General features: G+C 42.1%; 1 protein-coding gene across 3 annotated transcripts in view; it reads right to left on the minus strand.

The window, feature by feature from the left end:
• Nedd9 (neural precursor cell expressed, developmentally down-regulated 9) overlaps positions 1–12,988 on the minus strand; it is a 160,447-nt gene that overhangs the window by 103,630 nt on the left and 43,829 nt on the right. The window contains exon 2 of one of the 3 annotated variants that reach the window (XM_013036502.1): positions 16–85. The exons of the other annotated variants lie outside the window; for them this stretch is intronic. The gene's annotated coding sequence lies outside the window, so the exon portion shown is untranslated. The remainder of the gene's footprint in view (positions 1–15; positions 86–12,988) is intronic. 3 annotated transcript variants of the gene reach the window in all.

Here is a 12,988-nt window from a genome sequence, read left to right on the forward strand (position 1 = left end):
AGCTGGGGAACCCACCCGCGTGCAGCCCATTAGCTTCCACATCTGGTAACATCTGTTTCCCCAGGAGGTAGCAATGCCATGTGCTCTGGTTGTTAGAAAATGAGGGCACAGGCAAAACTCGTTAGCAGAAATAGTCACAGGCTGCCCTCATACATGCCCTCTTCCCTCGCTGTTTACTGAAGCCCCGGAGTTCCCTCGCTTCACTTTCTCTTGCCAGAATGTCCCACCTCCTTTCCCCGTTGTCCTTTTAATGTATTCTCCCTTCTGAATCCAAGCCATGGATTAACTCAACTGTTTACTTTCTCTGCATCCATTGCACAGCTGTTGAGCATTGCTAGAAAAGCCACCCACTCTGTCAGGCAGAGCCAATAAACCCCAGGGTTCCTAATGGATCCTTGTCATTGCCAGGCATCCTTTCTTGCTTCCGTGGCTTGTGCACCCTCCCATCCTATCATTTTTGACTTAAAATGATAGTAGATCCTCTTTTGCAGTCATACATTGGATACCTGCTCTAGACCCAGCTAGTTGTAGTAAATTGCACATTGTGGTCATGCGTCTACCCTCCTCAACATCTCTAACTGTATTGTCTGGTATTTTCTGAGCCCACATCCCAAACCCTATTGTCATCTCCCTCCTGCTTCCAGAAGGTAGAAGGAGCTATCTGAAGCATTTCCCTCAACTTCCCTGCTCCACATTTGTAAATTCACCTGACATCCAAACTCACTCCTTTCTCCTCCTCTCCTAGTGACCACAAAGGATCTGACCACCCTTGGGCCAAGCTCCTCCTCCACCTGCCACTCAGCACATCATCTTTTGCCTCCTCAGGGACATCTCTATGAACTATCTCCCCTCTCTTTGCCGAGAGAGAGAGAGAGACAGACAGACAGACAGACAGACAGACAGACAGACAGAGACAGAGATAGAGAGACAGAGACAGAGAAAGACAGAGACAGAGAGCAGAGAGAGACAGAGAGATACAGAGACAGAGACTGTATGTGAATCAAGTGCTTCCTTGGCTGACAAAATTCTTTAGAGCCTTCATCCAAACAGATCACAAGGCTGCAATGTGAGTTGAATTCTGTTCCCCACCATAGGATGAAGTCCTAACTCTAATTGCTTCAGAATGGGGCCTTATTTAGAATCAGGGTAATTACAGATGTATTACTTTAGAAGGGATTGTAGTGAAGAGGAATGACGCTTGCCTAAGTTGCTTATATGACTGGTTTTATAAAAGAAGAATTTGAACACAGACACACAGAGAGGGAAATGATATGTAAAAACATAAGAGAACTATCTACAAGCCAAGGCCAGAAGGCTGGAACAGCTCCTTCCTTTATTGCCCTCAACAGGAACCAACCTTGCCAACACCTCAATCATGGATTTCCAACCATCAGAATGGTGAGATAATAGATTTCTGTGGTTTAAACCACCCAGCAAGTCGTATTTGTTTCCCCATCTCTAAGATACTGTACTAGTGTTTTACTCATTAACTTCTGGATGTATTAGCTGCCACTTTATGCAAATTTAGTTTATTTAAATCCTCCAAACTTTAATCTCTTTATCTACTAAAGAAGCTGCAAGAACATTTACCTCATGAGATCTCTTTTAGGATTAAGTAGAAGAGCAGATAACTCGTTGATCATAATACTTGGCTGTATTAATTTTAGGGCTCCTGCAACAAAATGCCACAGCCTTATCTTAAATGACTGGGACATTAATTTCTTATAATTCCAGAAGCTAGAGGTCCAAGGTCAAGGTACTGACAAGGTATCATTCTGTATGTTCATGGGGCCCTTATTTTGGCACATGCTTTTGGACAGGTGGTGGTAAGGGAGAAAGGAGAACTCAATTCCTGGGATCCTTTTCATGAAGAAAATAACCCTATTGGATTAGGCCCTCATCCTCTTCATCCCTTTCAACTTGAATATTTTCTTTAGATGTCCTACCTCTGAACACAGATGCATAAGGGTTAGGGATTCAGAATTTGAGAGTGACATGGTTAGTGCATCTCACTGAAATATGACAAATTATCAACATGAAGAATGATTCTTTTGAAAAGCCCTCCTTAAACTCTGCTTTTTCCTTTGGGTATTGCCTAGCTTTCTCTTCCCCTTCACAGTTAGGTCACCATATTCACCAGACCTGGTTCATTCATTCTCCTAAGGAAATCTTGTTTCTCTCTATATGTGTGTGTGTGTGTGTGTGTGTGTGTGTGTGTGTGTGTCTTCCCCCCTTCCTGATTTGTGCCATGGATGGATAGATTTTCTAATAGGTAGATGGAAAGACGGAATGGATAGGTGGATGGAAAATTGTGAAAGAGCCTTAGAAAGCCTACGTTCCTCTCCTCCCACTGCAGGTCACTTTGCTGAGACTTACAACCTTGTATTTTGTCCCTTGGGTCTCTGTTTCCCCATCTGCAGTATAAAGAGTCATATGTCGCCATTTTTTTTTTTTTGGGTCCGGTCGTAGGGCCTGAACTCTGGGCCTGGACGCTGTCCCTCAGCTCTTCAGCTCAAGGCTAGCGCTCTACCACTTGAGCCACAACGCCACTTCCAGCTTTTTATTTCTTGCTTATGTGGTGCTGAGGAATCAAATGCAGGGCCTCAGGCCTGCAAGGCAAGCGCTCTACCACTGAGCCACCTTCCCAGTCCATGTCACCATTTTTTTGTAAAGAAGTATAAGGAAGAGCAAACACAGAGGTAGTGTGGGAAGCAAAATAGAAGAAAGACTCAAAACTCTTCCTTTTGGTCAAATCAGCTTCAATTCTAAACACCTTATTATGTTTCATTTAAGGATTGTATTATATTTGAGAACTCTTGATAATGTTTGTTTTCGAAGTGTTTTATGATTTGAAAAGTATAAGAAAAACTTCGTATCTGGTTTAGGTGACATCTCAGTTCCTTTCCAACTACAATGGATTAGGATTATAAGAAAACTTTACAAGATAAAAAATGTGCATTTAGTGAACAGGCAGCAGATATTTTTCTCAAAAAAATGAGCTCGCTTTAATAAAATGTTTTCCTTTCCACTAAAAGAAATTGGTTTTAGGACTTACTAATGCAATATAGTTTGCAAGACTTTAAAGGCATGAAACATTCACAATTTAGAATATAAAAACAATCTTTTGTCAGACCATATGTTGAGATGTGAAGTTCTGGAAGAATCTCAGTGTTCATAATGGGGCTGTGAAGCCTGTAGACAAGCAAGCACTCTATGGACCCTCAGATACTGAGGACAGCAAGGACAATAATAATAGCGGCTCCATCTTTCTTTCACAGGGCTCCAGCTCAGCATTTGGTGCATAGTCTGCACTTAGTCAATGTTTGTTGAAAGAAGACTTTAGATAAAGTAGACTTTAACTAGGGCTTTGTCCATTTTACTGGTAATTGGACAAGAAAAGAGGTTCAAGAATGGTAGGGAATCCAGAAATAGACTCCTCTTGACTCAGGAGTGGGTAAGAAGTAATTTAGGACAATCCTCTATCTGTCGGATCAAGAAAAGCAGCTTTTATGGCTAGTCCAATGCAGCCAGCAACACATACTTTTTGTTGTTGTTGCTTGTACCAGACAGTGTTTGAACTCCAGGCCTTATGTTTGCCTGGTTTACCAGGCTAGCCGTGTACTTACTACTTGAACATGCCTGCCTTTGGGTTGGCTTTTTACTGGTTATTTTTAGGGGTGGAATCTTGGAGACTTTTCTGCCCAGGCTGGCTTCCAGCTACATTCCTGTGGATCTCAGCCTCCAGAGTAGAGAGGATTATGAATATGACCCACTGTGCCCAGCTAGCACATTCTTCTGAGGCCCCTGAGTCTATTTCAAATAGAGGTTTCTTGAGCTACGGAATTATTAATCTTTCTTAGCAACTTCATTTCCCCAGGCTGCTAAGTCCTGCTAAAGTTCTGCTTGCTAGTTGACGATGGAGTCCTTCAAATGTGTTGGGATTTGCATGGTTTATTTTGTTTGGTAACTAAGACAGAGACAGAAGTAATTAAACCATTCATAAAACAGTCTATCAACCACCTGTGTGGAGGGCAGTAAAGACAGTTCTTCAGCTTTCTCTTGGGCCCTATTCAAAATCCTAACCAGGTTACCTGTAATAGATTCTTTTTTATGGCATCACTTTTTCCATCTGAATAAAAAGCACAAATAAATGCCAGTGATCTTGTTAGGCGATGAATGAGGGGAAATTTGTTGAAGATTGTAATATATTGGACACCTTTGGATTGGGCTGAAGAGTCAAACTGGGTGGTTGGCTTGCAGTCACCAAGTTTAAATGCTGCTGGTATACAGCTTTTCAAGGACTTTGGTTCTTATAGAAAAGTCCCTGGAGAAGACTGGCTTTTAAGCGGTACTGAGGTTTTCCAAAGATCTACAAAATGAAGCTTTCCTGGGTTTCAAATGTATAAGACCCCAGAAAGTGAGATGAAATGTTCATCTATTTGGGCTTCTGAATGCGAGTCCTGGAGGCCTAGCAATAAGTTAATTCATGTCTTAACATTTCCTACAAACAATAAGATATTCCAATTGAGGCCAGAATCTGACCAAGAAGAAATACCTAGTGGGAGACAGTAATGGTCAGTGAAGTCACACTTCAAGGCCTTCTGAATCCTTTTGCATGTAGGTAACACCTTGCTGGTATCTGTCTCTGGGTTTGTTGTTGGTGGTGGTGGTGTTTGTTTTGCGTGGATTTTTTTTTGGACTAATCTTTTTCAGAATCTCCTGGCAAAAAGAAGACCTTGTTTGTGGTACCTTCTACTCCTGTAGAGGTCTTGGATGCTGACTATTTACAAGGACTGACAACTGCTTTACTCATCTAGTGATAATTTTTTTTGTCTCCTTTTACTAGGCCTCTGACTCATCAGTGCCCAGACCTTTGAGTTCCTTGTTATGTATGCTACTCAGGTACTTAGTCTGCTGGAGTTGGGGTACAGAGAAATCCATTATGAAGTTGAGTTGGTAGAGGAAGTTCTCTTTTATCAGTCCCTGGTGGTTTTAGTTAAAATGTTCTATTAAGATAGTAAATGGAAAATTGCAGAAATGAAGGGTTCATAAGTTATCAATGATTTTCATTGCAGTACAGTCACTTACTTTTTACTACTGGTTATCATTAATCTACTGAGCCTAATTTACACATCGAACTTTATCGTAGGTGTTATGTATGTTTAGTAAAATGACAGTATGTCTAAAATTTGGTGCTAGCAAATGGTTTTAGACATTCACATATATTCTACAGCTAAAGGGAAACTGCTGTAATCCAGAGGAGAAATAAGAAGGGTTTGGATTTAGTCAGTGAAGTAGAGAAGAAATGGGTATTTAAACAGTAGAATAGACAAAAATAATCATAGTGACTGATTAGAAGAAGAAGATGAGAGAGAAAGCCATTTGTAGCCAATGCCTCCCAGGAAGTTTAGGAGATCAAGCTTCCAAGTGGAGGCTAATGTCATCCTGGAAAACAAGTAATTAAAAAATAAGTCTATGTAGTAAGGCATGGTGGTAGATTTCCAGCTACCCAGAAGGCAGAGAAAGGAAGATAGTGAATGAAGACAAAAAGTTAGTGAGAGTGTATTTCAAAAAATAAATTAGGAGCTGGGTGCTAGTGGCTCATATCTGTAATCCTAGCTTTTCAGGAGGCTGAGATCTGAGGATTGTGGTTCAAAGCCAGCCCATGCAGGAAAGTCCATGAGACTCTTATCTCCAATTAGCCACCATAAAACTAAAAGTGGTGTGGTGGCTCAAAGTGATAGAGTGCTAACCTTGAGCAGAAAAGCTCAGGGACTACACACACACACACACACACACACACACACACACACACACACACACACACACACACCTACACACGGGTGGGGGAGTGGGAGGGTACTTTGTCACACAGGAGAGATTCTAAGCAGTTGACCCTATCTGAGATCCAGATAAGTTAATGTTGAGGCTATAGGATTTTGAAGTCACAGACAGGCTTAGAGTCACAGAGATTCTAAGCAGTTGACCCTATCTGAGATCCAGATAAGTTAATGTTGAGGCTATAGGATTTTGAAGTCACAGACAGACTCCAAAGCAAGAACATTTATGACATCACCCAGAAGCTTGTAAAATCATTTTTTTTATAAAAAAAGCAGGAGGTGGCAGGACCTGGGGAGAGGGGAAAGGAGGGTGTGTAGAGGAGAAAGGGCCAGAGAAGTAGGAGGGAATTCAGACTAGTGTGGTATTACAGAAAGCCAGAGAGGAAAGAATCTGACAATTAGTTTATGGATGTTCTTAAGGAGATCAGTTTCAATGGAATGCTGGGGACAGATGCCAAATGCCCTTGGGCTGAAGAGTGAATGAGAGAGGAGGGATTATGGACTGGACTGGCCAGTACAGCAGAGAATAGAAGAGAAACAGACAAGACAATAACTAAGATGGAAGGAGAGGAAAAGGAAGAGATGGGGGCTGAGGTTCTCAGCTTATGTGCTGAGAATGTGAGGTGAGGGCAGACCGCTGTCTGTAATGGCGAAGGACTCTGGTCACTGACTCATGTGTGTTATGTAATTAGCATTCAGACTTTGCTGTCTTGTAGAAGTGGGGTTTCCTAACTTGGCTTGTTTTCTTGTTGCTCAGGAGCTGTTCATAGTATAAGGTCATACTTAGGAAACAGAACCCTCAATAAGATTTCTCTGAGACCTTGCAGCATTTATCCCTGACCATTTTATCTTTAAGTTGAAAACCAAACCAAAACAAAACCAGGAATAGCTCATTCTTCTAAAATGACATTACACATCACTTTGAAACAGGTTCTGTCAGCCAGCCCTGAAATCTATAGTCTTTCTGTATTCCCACAAAATAACCTTATTCTTAAAGTGTTTAAAAAAAAAACACAAACTAAAACCCAAGTTGGGTACAATGGCTCAAGCCTGTAATCTTAGCCACTTGGGAGGCGGAGATAAAGGGATGGCAATTGAGGCTAGTTAAAGCGAAAAGAAGTTTGTAAGATTCCATCTCATTCAACGGCAGAGGCTCATGCCTCTTATCCCAGTTACTAAGGAAGCATAAGTAGGAGAATCATAACCCAGTCTGGCTCGCTGAATAACCAATGCAAAAAGAGACTGGAGGTATGGTTTAAGTGGATGAGCACCTGCTTAACAGGCATGAGACCTGGATTTCAGTCCCCAATACCACCAAAGATTTTTTTAAAAAACATAAAAAATGATTGCTTACTGCTACGAAGATCCTCTGACAGCTGAGTTTTTAGGAAACTATCTGCTACAATGAAGCCACAGTAAGGGTGAGAAATTGTCCAATTCACACCAACTTTATTTCTGCCATAGGTTAGTTGAAATGGTAGACTTATTAAGCACTTATACTTCACTTAGTACTTCCTCTGTTTCTTTAATCTTTTTTGTTATCATCTTAAAGTGATGAAGATGAACTATTTACTTACGCTGTACAGACTCTATGTGAGATATCTTCCTAGCTCAGAAATGTTCCCCTGAATGCTGGTAGCTTAGAGTCACAGAGCCTTCATTTCAATCTGAATGATTCTAATGTTCAAAGATCCCCAGGTCAGGGGTGGGTGGCTGACCCCCAAGTTCAGGACTAAAGCGCTTCCCGAGGAAGGGCTCTCAACTAATAGATAGGCACAGTGGTACATCATCCCCAACTACAGGGGAAGCACAATGGCTGGGCACAGGGGCACAAGCCAGTCATCCCAGTGACAACGAGAAGAACAAATGGGAAGAATGCAATCCAGGCCAACCCAGGTGAAAAGTGAGACCCTAATTTGAAAATAATCGGTGCAAAAAGCGTTTGGCAGATTGACTCGCGTGGTAGAGTATTTGCTTAGCAAGTGTTCAAAAAGTGAGTTCAAAACCCTGGTATCAAACAAAAAGGGAAGAGGAAAGTCACACTTGCCTGGCACATGTGAGCACAAGAACAGGAAAGAGGAAGATCTTGAACGTGCAAAAAGATCTCTAGGAAAGTACATCCTTGGATTACATGGAGTCTGTGGAGCATGACTCACTCTGAGGTTACAACACACCCATCAACCAGGGGTATCATGTCAGACAGTGTGGCCCCCACTCCCCACCACCCAGGGGCAAAGGCGAGGCACAGACTTCACAGGTGATCGGATTGTCTCCTCTGAATTGCGGATTTCTGGATTACAGCTGTGAGTGAGTCAATAGTCTTTTTTTCTGGATGGTCTGTCGGCTTAGTGGTGCAGTTGTGAACAGAATTTGACTTTCTGGAAAAGGTGAACTCATGGAAGAACAATTAAGGACCACAGCTATGAGTGAATCTAGGCCACGGAAAAGGAATGAGCTCTTTTCCCGAAGCAGCAATTCACCAAATAAAAGACGAAGTCACCAGTGGTAAAGGTTGGAGCAAAGAACAGTAAAAGCATGATTTAGAGATGCCGAATCCCTGAACACAATGTGGGTGAAATTTTGAGTGCGTCACATTACAGAAACGTATTTAAAAGAGCCACGGCCCTGGTGAGGTTTGTAGGTCAGGCATATAATTGGTTGCCAACAAGTAGCAGGTACAGTGACAAGGTGGTTTGTTTTTTTTTTTTTAACCTGCTGGTTTTCTTTCGTGTCTCTCAAGGGAGAGGGGAGAAATTCAAGTCTGACATTTAAACCTGCCTCAATCATGCTTTCCCTTTCATCAGGGCTGAACCTCAGAAGAGGCTCTGGACTATCTACTAAAGGCTGGTGAGAAATGTGGCTTTTAAATATTGCTACCATGTTCTGCTGATTTCCACCAGCAAGTACACTGAAGCAGGTGTCTCTACCCCCTTGGTTTGCCAATGGAAAAGCTAATAAACAGGCACCCAATCTCAGGGCTCTTCCAGGTTTTTTTTACCCCCTAAGCTAGCCAGAGGAGATATGAGTCCAGGATATCTCTAAGGAAGACCATGGATTTCTCCAAGAATCAGAGTAAATGTGACGTGACAGGATACTTCCTGTAACTAAACAGCTGAGAAAGTGTGTTGTCAATGACTGTCCAGTAGGTGAAGGATCACTCAGATTTTGGACACTGACCTCTGAGAGGGGAGGAAGGACTTCTTATACTATGCCAAATCAAGAGAGGTCAAGGGGCATCTCACAGGAAGTGGACTTTTGGACACAGTGTTATCACTGCTGGATATGTGGCTGAGTCCTCAGAGATAAGGGAGGAAGGAAGGTATCAATTCCTGTCAACCCCACACTCTCTCCTGTTTTCTCTTCCTTAGTTCCTGATGGCTCCCCAAGAAGCAGAGCAGAATGAGGAAGGATGCGGCTCAGTGATGTCCACACACCACCTGTATCAGAATGGATGGATGGGCTTTGTGCAATGTAGTTATTGGGCGCTGCTCAACACCTGCCTACTTGGTCTGTAGGGCTGAGGCCTTAGAACGTGAGTTGTGCACAAATGCCTCCCCCCACCCAGCTGACTTGCACCCATTGTTTCTCAATCAAAATATTTGTGGAAGAGAAAGTGTCTTAGATTAGCAGGCGAAAATCTGAGTTCCAACTCACTTCCACCTGGGTGGTCTTAGGCAAGTTACTTCATTACCCATATATAAAAATGAATATTCAATTTCATAGGAGCTTTCTTTTGAGGGCTAATTAGGACAAGACATATAACATGGCTGAGTAACATTGTGTTCTTGCTAAATATTAGTAGTATCCAATGCTCTAGGGAGTTAGAAAAAGGGATGGCAGACTTAACACTAATCTTTTACAAACAACAACCTATATTATTATTATTATTATTGCTACTACTACTACTACTATTGCCAGTCCTGGGGTTTGTACTCAGCCTGAGCCCTGTTCCTGAGCCTCTTTGTGCTCCAGGCTAGCACTCTACCACTTGTGTCACAGAGCCACTTCTGGGCTTTATCTGAGTAGTTTATTGGAGATAAGAGTCTCACCGACTTCCCTGACCATTGGCTTTGAACTCCTATCCTAGGCTCTCAGCCTCCTGAGATCCTCCTGAGTAGCTAGGATTACAGGCCTGAGCCACCAACGCCAGGCAACAGCGATCTTTTTCAGCCTAGAGGCATATGTATTTTGCAGCCATTTCAAAGATGGACACAGCTCACTTTGAATGAACAGAGACTAAGCAGATTTATCACTGAGTCCCTTTGCTCCTCACCACTTGCAAGAGTGGGAAATTGAGCTAGAAGCTGATAATGTGACATTTTCAGAAAAGCAGACATTGGCTAATAGAAAAGGCATGTCTCACTAAGAATCTATCATCCTTACATATTCCTCAGCAGGGCCACATGATCCTAAGTCACTGGCCTTACCTAGTGATATAAGACCAATGACACCTGGTAATGTCTGGGGACATTTTTAATTGCCATCCAGTAGGACCAAGGGGTTGCTCCTGGCATCTTGTAGGAAGAAGCCAGGGCTGGTGCTAGACAGAGGACAGTTTGTCACAGACTTATCTGGCCCACCATGTGTTAACAGTGCAGAGTTAAGAAAGCTTGCTCTAAGCAAATACGGAAGGCTCCAGATAGCCTTTTGCTGTATGGCAACAATTCACATAAATAATAGATCCGAGTATGTGACAAATTGGTAAATGGCCATTACCCACTTTCCAGGACCCCTGTTCAATGTTGTCGGTTCTCTGCTCTTCTCACAGTGAAAAAAAATCAGGAAAATCTTCCTAGAGCCTGGAAAAGCTGAAGGTAGTGTTTTACATAGTGGAGGAGGGAGGGACCTTCATTCCTAGAAACTACCTTGGTTTTTACCTAAAGAGAGACTGAGAGGCTGAGTTGTCCTCAGGCTGACATCTGGAAGAGCCCCGTCCTCATAGCTGAGGACATGGGGTTGCGTGTGTGTAGAACCAGATCCACGTGGCCAGTGACTGCCAAGAATCACCTGCTGGGACAGGCTGAGTAGCTCTAAGTCAGAAATCTGAAACCAGAAATGCCCCAGACCCCTAAATCACTTGTGTGCCAACAGGATGCAACAAATAGAAAATTCTATACCACGAATCTCTGTTTGATGGGCAAACTTATTTTTTGTTAATGGTGCATAAAACTATTTTCCGGTTATATGAGACACAAATGAATATTGTATTTAGACTTAGGTCCCATCTCCTGTATATCAAACATTCCCAAATCTGAAAATGTAAAAACTCAGAAACACTTTTGACCTTAAGCATGTTGGATGCAGGATGTCCAACATCTATCTTTGCTTCTCATGATTCTTATATTTATTTGGTAGATCTCCTCCTAATAACTCCAGTTTATGTGTCCATTAACCAGTTCTCTCTGGCTTTTCTTATACTCCTGTTCTCTGCTTGTCTCCTCTTTATTGGCTTGTACATGTGCTCCCAGGTTGTACATTTACTAATCAGTGCCTTGCTTGCCCTAGACTCTTATTGTATACAATCACCCATCTGCATGTCTCACTACTGAGAGTTCCTTCTCAGTGTACCTGCTGTAACCCCCAGGATCTCTTTCCAATTTCACACATTCATCCTGTCATCCTGTGCAGGTCACCTGTTGTAGTTGCATAGGGATCCATGCACAAAGGACTCCATGGTGGGTTCAAGGCTCTGCTGCTACCATGTGACCATCTATATTGATTTGAATTTGTATTAAGTGAATTCTGATGAAACAATACAGAACATATAAGAAGAAAGGAGTCATGTCCATTCCATGTCCATCTTTTCTTGCTATTCTGTGTTTCCTGAAGACATTTCCTAGTGAATAACCTTCCCTCAGCCTAAAACCCGATATCTACATGTCCAGAGATTTGAACCTCTCTAGTTGAGTGGTTGCAGAGACCAAAGTCACCTGTCCTTTCCACTTCTGTGATCCACATTTTCCAGGCCATTGCTTTTGTACAAAGTCAAAGTAAGTGAAGACATAGGTTACGGCAGGCATCTTCTCTAAAAGTTGGGTTTTAAAGCTCATATTGAAACTTTTAATACAAAAAATCTTTCTATGCAGATCACAACAATTTGGAGGAGGATAGGCCATATTCTTGAAGATCTGGACCAATCACCATCTCAGGAGAATTCCAGGGTGTCCCTAGATTTGCTTGTTTTGATGGGGGAAAAGAAACATAAAACAAGTAACAAGCTTTAATCTGTTCTGAAGAGTTAAGCTAACACCAAAGTTTAGGTCCTATCATGTTTTTCATACATCTAGGTTCATGCTTACTCAATGTGACTAAACTCTAAATGCCTTCTCCCTCTGGGACTTTTGTATCCATTTTTCAAAACTAATTAAACATAAAGACCAGTTGTTAAGGGAAGTCTATCCCAGCTTTCCAAAGATACTTGTCCTTCCCTGTGATACATAGAATTCCCATATTCAGTATTTGTATGTTTTTTTTCTATCTCCCTGGGTCTGTAAAATATTGAAGTCAGAATTGTAATCATGCCCAGTGGGGTAACAAAATGGGTAGGAATTAAGATTCCTCTGGAATAATTCCATTCCGGAGGCAAAGGTGAACTACCCGAAGGAACCTCAGAGCAACAAGAAAGATGCCTCTCTCAAGAGAAAGACTATACTCAAGCACATTTCCTGGCTTTTGTTTCCTCTTCATATAAGTTATGGTCCTACTATGTGTATCCTCCCTGCCAACAGAACTAAGTGAAAGACAGACAGGTTTGTTGGCACCCGAGCCTGTGTTGTTAGCCACAGATTGAATTGTGTTGGAGTCTAGGTATTTCCAAGGCTGTCAGGAAGAGTGCTCATTAGAAAGACCAACCCATCTGCATGACAACCTTTGAAATAAACAGCATGGCAAAGTTAGAAAGGACTACAAAGGTCTCATTCTCATTTCCCAACTATGTGGAATTAAGTTTTCAATTGGACAAGTTTCTCCCACAACTGTAAGACTTTGTTATCAAAAAGTCCGACGACACAAGTATTAGTATTAGTGCTAAAGCTAAAACCAATCCAGAGAGCAAACACAGCTATGGACCCGGGTCTTCCACCTCAAGATTCTAGCTTGTTATGAAACGGCATCATAATTTGCACTGGATGTTTATGGCATATTAGAAC

This window comes from Dipodomys ordii, unplaced genomic scaffold (genome assembly GCF_000151885.1).
Source record: "Dipodomys ordii isolate 6190 unplaced genomic scaffold, Dord_2.0 Scaffold296, whole genome shotgun sequence".
Lineage (NCBI taxonomy): Eukaryota > Metazoa > Chordata > Mammalia > Rodentia > Heteromyidae > Dipodomys > Dipodomys ordii.